The sequence below is a fragment of the Hordeum vulgare genome, chromosome 4H, assembly GCF_904849725.1.
Source record: "Hordeum vulgare subsp. vulgare chromosome 4H, MorexV3_pseudomolecules_assembly, whole genome shotgun sequence".
In the NCBI taxonomy this organism is placed as follows: domain Eukaryota; kingdom Viridiplantae; phylum Streptophyta; class Magnoliopsida; order Poales; family Poaceae; genus Hordeum; species Hordeum vulgare.
Window position 1 is genome coordinate 505,299,919 of NC_058521.1, and position 10,070 is coordinate 505,309,988.

Here is a 10,070-nt window from a genome sequence, read left to right on the forward strand (position 1 = left end):
CCCGCAAGTTGATCACCAAAACATACATCAAGTACTCACATGAATATCCCATTGTCACCATAGATAGACACATGCAAGACATACATCAAGTGTTCTTAAAGACTCAATCCGATAAGATAACTTCAAAGGGGAAACTCAATTCATTACAAGAAGGGAGAGGGGGAAGAACATCATAAGATCCAACTATAGTAGCAAAGCCTGCGGTACATCGAGATCAAGACATCTCAAGAACACGAGAGAGAGAGATCAAACACATAGCTATTGGTACATACCCTCAGCCCCGAGGGTGAACTACTCCATCCTCGTCATGGAGATTGCCGGGATGATGAAGATGGCCACCGGAGATGGATTCCCCCTCCGACAGGGTGCCGGAACGGGCTCCAGATTGGTTTTTGGTGGCTACAGAGGCTTGCGGCAGCGGAACTCCCGATCTAGGTTTCTTTTGGGGGGTTTATGAATTTATAGGAATTTATGGCGGTGGAATTACGTCGGTTGGGCCCACGAGGACGTCACAAGCCTGGTAGGTGCGGCCTAGGGGGTGGGGGAGCATCCTGGGCTTGTGACTCCCTCGTGGCTCTTCTGGCCTTCTTCCAAAGCTTCGGGGGTCTCTTTTGGTCCAAAAAAATCATCGCGAAAATTTTATTCCATTTGGACTCCGTCTGAAAAAGGGTCAAAAACACAAAAAAAACAGAAACTGGCACTTGGCACTGAGTTAATAGGTTAGTCCCAAAAAAGATATAAAATAGCATATTCATGCATATAAAACATCCAAAGTTGACAAGATAATAGCATGGAACCATAAAAAATTATAGATACGTTGGAGACATATCAAGCATCCCCAAGCTTAACTTCTGCTCGTCCTCGAGTAGGGAAGTGATACAGACCGAATTTTTGATGTGGAATGCTACCTAACATATTTGTCCTTTGTAATTTCTTTCTTGTGGCATGAATGTTCAGATCCGTAAGATTCAAAACAAGAGTTTACTATTGACATGAAAACAATAATACTTCAAGCATACTAGCAAAGTAATCATGAACTTTTGAAATAACAAGGCCAAAGAAAGTTATCCCTACAAAATCATATAGTCTGGCTATGCTCCGTCATCCCCACACAACGAATTTAAATCATGCACAACCCCGGTATTGGCCAAGTAATTGTTTTTGCACTCTTACTTTATCAAACTTTTTCAACTCTCACGCAATACATGAGCGTGAGCCATGGATATAGCACTATAGGTGGAATAGAGTGTGGTGGAGGTTGTGAGGCAAAAAGGAGGAGATGGTCACATCGACTTTGCGTATCAACGGGCTATGGAGATGCCCATTAATAGATATCAATGTGAATGAGTAGGGATTACCATGCAACGGATGCACTTAGTGCTATAAGTGTGTGAAAGCTCAAAAGGAGAACTAGTGGATGTGCACCCAACTTGCTTGCTCACGAAGACCTAGGGCAATTTTTAGGAAGCCCATCATTGGAATATACAAGCCAAGTTATATAATGAAAATTCCCACTAGTATATGCAAGTGTCAAAATAAGAGACTCTCTATCATGAAGAACATGGTGCTTTTTGAAGCACAAGTGTGGAAAAAGATAGTAGCATTGTCCCTTCCCTCTTTTTCTCTCTCTTTTTTTTTGTTTGGGCTCTTTGGCCTCTTTTCATTTTTTGGTGGGCATCTTTGGCCTTTTTTTTATTTCCTCACATGGGACAATGCTCTAATAATGATGATCATCACACTTTTATTTACTCACAACTCAATACTTAGAGCAATGATGACTCTATATGAAATGCCTCTGGCAGTGTACCAGGATGTGCAACGATCTAGCTTAGCGTATGACGTTGAAACATCTCGCTAGCTATCTTACAATCATGCAATGGCAATATGAAAGTGACGGCACATGTCATGAGACGGAACAGTGGGAGTTGCATGGCAATATATCTCGGAATGGCTATGAAAATGCCATAATAGGTAGGTATAGTGGCTGTTTTGAGGAAGGTATATGGTGGGTTTGTACACCGGCGAATTTATAGGGGTTTATGGCGATGGAATTACGTCGGTTGGGCCCACGAGGAGGTCACAAGCCTGGTAGGTGCGGCCTAGGGGGTGGGGGCACCTCCTGGGCTTGTGACTCCCTCGTGGCTCTTCTGGCCTTCTTCCAAAGCTTCGGGGGTCCCTTTTGGTCCAAAAAAATCATCGCGAAAATTTTATTCCATTTGGACTCCGTCTGAAAAAGGGTCAAAAACACGGAAAAAACAGAAACTGGCACTTAGCACTGAGTTAATAGGTTAGTCCCAAAAAAGATATAAAATAGCATATTCATGCATATACCAAAGTTGACAAGATAATAGCAAGGAACCATCAAAAATTATAGATACGTTGGAGACGTATCGCACACCAATAGACAAAGGGAATTGCATACGGGATTGATTGAATCCTTGACATCGTGGTTCATCCGATGAGATCATCGTGGAACATGTGGGAACCAACATGGATATCCAGACCCCACTGTTGGTTATTGGCCGGAGAGATGTCTCGGTCATGTATGCATGTCTCCCGAACCCATAGGGTCTACACACTTAAGGTTCGATGACGCTAGGGTTATAGGGAAATAGTGTACATGGTTACTGAAGGTTGTTCGGAGTCCCGGATGAGATCCCGAACATCACGAGGATCTCCGGAATGGTCCGGAGGTAAATATTGATATATAGGATGTCCTCTTTTGGTCACCGGAAAAGTTTCGGCTCATCGGTAGTTTACCGGGAGTGTTGGGAGGGTGCCGGAGGACCCCCGGGAGGGGTGTGACAACCAATGGAGTGTATGGGCTGTTAGAGGAGGTGGACCATCCCTTATTGGGCTGGCCAAGGCCTTCCCTAAAGTTCCATGCGCATAGGGATAAAGGGATAAGGCAAAAACGCTTAAAAGGAAAGGAGGAAGAGTCCTTTCAAGGGAGTCCACCTCCCTTGTGGGAGAAGGACTCCTCCTTAGCTTCGGCCCAACCTCTCCTCCTCGGAGGAGGGGCCAAGGCAGCCCTCCCTCTCCCTCCTCCTATGTATACTTGAGGTTTTGGCATTTTGGGAACACACAATTAATCTCTCCCAAGGCACAACTCTCTCTCTCTCTTCTTCCTCCTCCGCAACGCTTGGCGAAGCCCTGCCGGAGAACCACACAGCTCCACCGCCACCACGCCGTCGTGCTGCCGGAGCACTCCCTCAACTTCTCCTCTCTCCTTGCTGGATCAAGAAGGAGGAGACGTCACCGGGCTGTACATGTGTTGAACGCGGAGGTGCCGTGATTTAGCACATAGATCGAAATTGTGACAGCCCGAGACCAACGCCCGAGAAGATTCCCTCTTATTCCGTTCTCGTCGTGTGATTCGTTTGGTAGTTGCATTCATCATCGCATCATGTGCATCATCTACATTGCATCGGCACTCCGTTGCCGCCAGTTTTCTAAACTTGCATCCGTTATTAGTTGTCGGTTCTCTCTGTTTTTGGCGTTGACCGTTTTGAGACCAACCACACACGCACGCGCGTGCGACATCGTTAAAACCTTGTTTTTAAAAGTGTGTATAAAATATTCTCAGATTGAGTTGAAACTTGGTGAGTGGTCTGATTTATTTGTAGGTAGGCCTCCTGCCAATTTTCTTCGCAATCGGAGTCCCTCTAGTACCCGAACGGTCGACCGTGGCGGCACCGTCTTCGGTTTATCGTCAGACGTTTTTTGCTGTTTTAAGAACTCATTGCCGGGTTGCCTGTTTCCCCTCTCACCTCCACCTAGACACTCTACACACACACTTAGTCCGTCCCCGTGTTCAAGACCATCCGATTTAGATCGTGCGGTTGAAACCGGGACGAAACTGCTAACCCTAGGTCCCCCTTTTCCTATTTAAGCCACTCCCACCTGCCCAAAACAACCTCCTCCCACCTCTACCTCAATTTCTGCGCCCCACCAACCCTAGCTGCCACACACAGCCAGCCAGCCACCTCCAACCGTCGCGGCCCGCCCAGGCCCGCGAAGCCCGTCTGCCTCCTCGCTCCAGATCGGGAGAGGAGCTCCCGATCAAGAGCCTCCCGAGCTCCCTGCTCCGCCTCCCGTTGTCGGGCTGCCGCGCCCCTCCGGCGAGCCACCACCGCCAGGCCTGGAGCAGGCCGGAGCGCCTCCTCCCTCTCCCTTCTTCTCCCTCTCTTCTTCTTCCCCTCACCCATCTCTCTTCTCTCCCTCCTGCAGGTCATCCCTGTCATGGATGTGCACGAGGAGATCGCCGTCTCACCTCGAGATCACCGAGAGCGGACGGATCCAGGAAGCCCCGCCCCAGATCCGGCGTCCCCGCCTGTGGATCCCCACGCCAGACGTGTTGCCGACGGCGTTGACCTGCATCTCCCGCCGGCCTCGTTTCCCTTTGTAAGAAGCTCTGTCCGATCTGACTTCGTTGCCTTTTTTTACTAGATCCGTTCTGGACTGTTAGGTTTATTAGGTTTTCCACGACATTTCTACACAAGCAACACTAGTGGCCAAGGTGGCTAGCGTCTTTCGTTTGCAACCACGGGGTGTGAGGTTCGAATCCCACTCACCCCTATTTTTGTTTTGTTTTGGTTTGTTTCAAGTTGGTACCTTATGTGCCTTTATATTTGCTAAACCCATATCTTAACAGAGCTGCTACGTAGCTGGACTGGTTCTTATGTTTTGTTTTGGTTTGTTTCAAGTTGGTACCTTATGTGCCTTTATATTTGCTAAACCCATATCTTAACAGAGGTGCTACGTAGCTGGACTGGTTCGTCCCTTTTTCTCTATCAGAGATGCCGTGGGATCGAATCCCAGGGAAGCCTCGGTTCTTTCTGTCACTGGTATTTTTTTTGTCTTCCGTGTGCACAACCACTTGGGTTGAATTTAAACTTGTTTTCGGTTTGCTTCGTCTCGATAGGGTTCCGACCGCTTCGGATAGTGACGATCCGTTCGACTACGTCGGTTCATCTGCTTCACGAAGTCATTCTTCTTTCAAGCGGGATCTCAGGCAAGATGACCATTTCTCTAGATACCGTTACTATCATTGCCATGCTAGTTGTTTCGTTTCTGTCACTATGTCTCACTGCCTACCACCTGTTAAATATCAACATCCCAACATTGCCATGAAAACCTTCAACCCGTTCACAACCTAGCAAACCACTGATTGGCTATGTTACCGCTTGCTTAACGATCTGTTAGCGTTGCTAGTTGCAGGTGCAGTGGCTTCCATGTGATAACATGGGTTCCTTGTCATATCACCATATTAATGCTATTTAAATTAATGCACCTATATACTTGGTAAAATGTGGAAGGCTCGGCCATTCTAGCCTGTTGTTTTGTTCCACCTTTTCCCCCTTAGTTTCGGCTACCGGTGTTATGTTCCATAAATGAGCGCCCCTAACATGCTTGGGGTTGTTATGGGGACCCCCTAGATCCTCGTTTTAGGATAAAGCTCGTCTGGCAAGGCCCAAAATTGGTACTATATTTGCCCAACATAATAATATTGTTAATACTGAAAAACATAGGGCGTCATGAACTCGAGGAGTAATTCTACATAATACAGGGAGGGCCAGTGCTGATGGTGCTGGTCCAAAATAGAGCAGCTTATTAATGCTACCCGGGGCAACTCGGTGTTTGGCGTGGTAACCATCGCTCATCCGTCGTGTCCTGAGAACGAGATACGCGGCTCCTATCGGGATCGTCGACACGCCGGGCTTCCTTGCTGGACTTGTTTTACCTTTCTCGAGCAACTTGTGCGAGGGATTCCGAGGATGCTTTGGGTTATATTGAGGTTGAGTTGTTCCAATAGAAACCCGAGGTGATCACAGGTTTCCCTGATCGAGGTCATTCGGTCGCAGTGTGTGGTAGTTTGTGATGGATGAGTTGGAGCACCCCTACAGGGTTAAATCTTTCGGAAAGCCGTGCCCGCGATTATGTGGCAACGTGGATACTTTGTTTAACATCCGGTTCTAGATAACTTGACGTAATCTTAATTAAAACTTATCAACTGAGTGTGTAATCGTGACTGTCTCTTTCGTGAGCTCCTTCTCCGATCGAGGACATAGTGGGGTTATGTCTGACGTAGGTAGGTGTTCAGGATCATTCAATTGGTCATCAGTAGTTCACGTCCGTTAAGCGTAGATCATCCCCTCTTTATTCTTGTACTCATAAGTCGCTAAATAAATGCTTAGTCGCTTGCTGCAGCCTCACCCATTAAGCTTTGCTAATCTTGATACCTTTGGAAATGAGATTGCTGAGTCCCCTGTGGCTCACAGATTACTTCAACACCAGTTGCAGGTACATGTAAAGGTTACTTAGACGTGAGCGCGATGATTGTTCATTTGGAGTTTCTTCTTCTTCCTCTTCGTCGATCTAGGATAGGTTATAGGCCGGCAGCCTGGGATAGCAAGGATGGACGTCGTTCTTTTCTCATTTGTTTTCGTCCGTAGTCGGACCCTGCTCTTCTTCGTGATATTTATCTATTGTACTGATGTGACTCTGATGTAGCTTGTGGCGAGTATAAGCCAATTCTATATACTCTTCTCTCCATTATATGTACTTGTAACGATATCCATTCTTGCGAAACGACGAGATGCGCTCCTATCCCTGTCGAGGCCCTCACACCAAAATAAGGATAGGGTCACATCTTGGGCGTTACATGAATCCCCCGCGATCTGAATCGCTGCGAGTACGACTCCATCAACCGCGTTAATAGTAACGCTTCCGCTTAGCGATCTTCAAAGGTATGAAGATGCTCTACCCCTTTGCTCGTTGCTGGTTTATCCATACATAGATCCTTGTATGACGTAGGAATTTTTTTGAAATTACTACGATCCCCAACAGTGGCATCCGAGCCAAGGTTCTATGCATAGATTCTATGCACGAGTAGAACACAAAAGTTGTGGGCGCTCATTTGTCAATTTGCTTGTCGTTACTAGTCTTATCTAAATTCGGCAGCATCATGGGATGAAGCGGCCCGGACCGACTTTACACGTACTCTTACGTGAGACTGGTTCCACCGCCTGACATGCACTTGGTGCATAAGGTGGCTAGCGGGTGTCTGTCTCTCCCACTTTAGTCGGATCGGATTTGATGAAGAGGGTCCTTATGAAGGGTAAATAGCATTGGCATATCAACGTTGTGGCTGTCACATAGGTAAGAAACGTTCTTGCTAGAAACCCTAACCAGCCACGTAAAACATGCAACAACAATTAGAGGACGTCTAACTTGTTTTTGCAGGGTATGCTATGTGATGTGATATGGACAAAAGGATGTGATGTTACATATGTGATGTATGAGATTGATCATGTTCTTGTAATAGGATTCACGACTTGCATGTTGATGAGTATGACAACCGGCAGGAGCCATAGGAGTTGACTAAATTTATTGTATGAGATGCAACGCCATGTTGATTACTTTACTTTATCGGTAACAGTTAGACATAGTAGTAGAAGTAATAGTTGGCGAGACGATTTCGCGACGACAAAATGATGGAGATCATGGTGTCATGCCTGTGACGATGATGATCATTGTGCCCCGAAGATGATATTGTCCATATCATGTCACTATATGATTGCATGTGATGTTTATCATGTTTTACATCTTATTGCTTAGAACGACAGTAGCAAAGATAAGATGATCCCTCATTAAAATTTCGAGATATGTATTCCCATAAGTGTGCACCATTGCGAAGGTTCGTTGTTTTGAAGCACCACGTGTTGATCGGGTGTGATAGATTCTAACGTTCGCATATAATGGGTGTAAGCCAGTTTACACACGCAGAACACTTAGATTGACTCGACGAGCCTAGCATGTACAGACATGGCCTCGAATACGGGAGACCGAAAGGTCGAACATGATTCGTATGGTTGATACGATCAGCATAGAGATGCTCACCATTGATGACTAGTCTGTCTCACGTGATGATCAGACACGGGCTAGTCGACGTGGATCATGTTTCACTTGGATGACTAGAGGGATGTCGATGCAAGTGGAAGTTCATTGAATAGTTTGGATAGATGAATTTAATTATCATGAACATAGTCAAAAGGTCTTTGCAAATTATGTTATAATTTGCGCTATAGCTCTGCGGTTTTTGATATGTTCCTAGAGAAAACTTAGTTGAAAGATAGAAGTAGCAATTATGCGGACTCGGTTCGTTAACTGAGGATTGTTCTCATTGCTGCATAGAAGGCTTATGTCCTTAATGCACCACTCAGTGTGTTGAACCCCAAGCGTGGTATATGGATGTTCTGAACATCCGACATACAAGTTTTTTAATACTACATGATAGTTCAATGCACATTACTTAAATGGCTTAGAATTGAGGCGCTAAAGACGTTTCGAACGTCGCGGGACATACGAGATGTTCCAAGAAATGAAATTGGTATTTCATGCTCGTGTCCTTGTTGAGAGGTATGAGACCTCCGACAAGATTCTTTGACTACAAAGTAAAGGGGAAAAGCTAAATCATTGAGCATGTGCTCAGATCGTGTGAGTACTACAATTGCTTGAATCAAGTGGGAGTTGATCTTTCAGATGAGTCAGTGATAGTTCTCCAGAGTCAGTGCCACCAAGATGCTAGAGCTTAGTGATGAACTATAAACATATCAGGGATAGATATGATGATCCTTGAGCTATTCGCAATGTTTGACACCGTGAAAGTAGAAATCAAAAGGGAGCATCAATAGTTGATGGTTAGTAAAACCGCTAGTTTCAAAGAAGGGCAAAGGCCAAGAAGGGATACTTCATGAAACGACAAACCAGTTGCTGCTCTAGTGAAGAGACCCAAGGTTGAACCCAAACCCGAGATTAAGTGCTCCTATAATAAGGGGAACAATCACTGAACTACCCTAGATACTTGGTAGATAAGAAGGCTGGCAAAGTCGACAAAAGTATATTAGATATACATGATATTGATGTGTACTTTACTAATACTCCTAGTAGCACCAGTGTATTGGATACCGGTTCAGTTGCTAAGTGTTAGTAACTCAAAGTAAAAGCTATGGAATAAACGGAGACTAGCTAAAAGTGAGGTGACTATGTGTGTTGGAAGTGTTTCCAAGGCTGATGTGATCAAACATCGAACACTCCCTCTACCATTGGGATTAGTGTTAAACATAAATAATTTTTATTTGGTGTTTGTGTGAGCATAGACATGATTGGATTATGTTTATTGCAACATGGTTATTCATTTAAAAGAATAATGGTTATTCTGTTTACTTGAATAATACCTTCAATGGTCTTGCACCTAAAATGAATGGTTTATTGAATCTCGATCGTAGTGATACACATGTTCATATTATTGTTTCCAAAAGATACAAAGTAGTAATGATAGTACAAATTACTTGTGAAACTGGTGCTTGAGTCATATTGGTATAAAATCCATGAAGAAGTTCCATGCTGATGGATGTTTGTAGTCACTCATTTTTTGAAACGTTTGAGACATGCAAACCATGCATGTTGATATAAGCGCATGAAGAAACTCCATGCGGATGGATTGTTTGGACTTACTTGATTTTTGAATCACTTGAGACATGCCAATCATACCACATTGGCAAGATGACTGAAGACCTCGTTTTCCAATGATATGGAACAAGAAAGTAACTTGTTGGAAGTAATACATTTTGATGTGTGCATTCCAATGCGTGCTGAGGCACGCAGTGGATATCGTTGTGTTCTTACTTCACAAATGATTTGAGTAGATACTAGTGTATTTACTTGATGAAACACAAGTCGTAATTATTGAAAGGTTCAAGTACTTTCAGAGTGAAGTTGAAGATCATCGTGACAAGAGGATAATATGTCTACTATGTGATCGTGGAGGTAAACATATATGTGTGAGTTACGAGTTTGGTAAACATTTAAGACAATGTGAAAATTGTTTCATGTGAAAATTGTTTCATAACTCATGCCACCTCGAACACCATAGTGTGATGGTGTGTCCGTATGTCATAGTCGTGCCCTATTTAGATATGGTGCATACTATGTTATCTCTTATCAAATTACCACTATCGTTTATGGGTTTAGGCATTAGAGACAACCGCATTCACTTTAATTAGGGC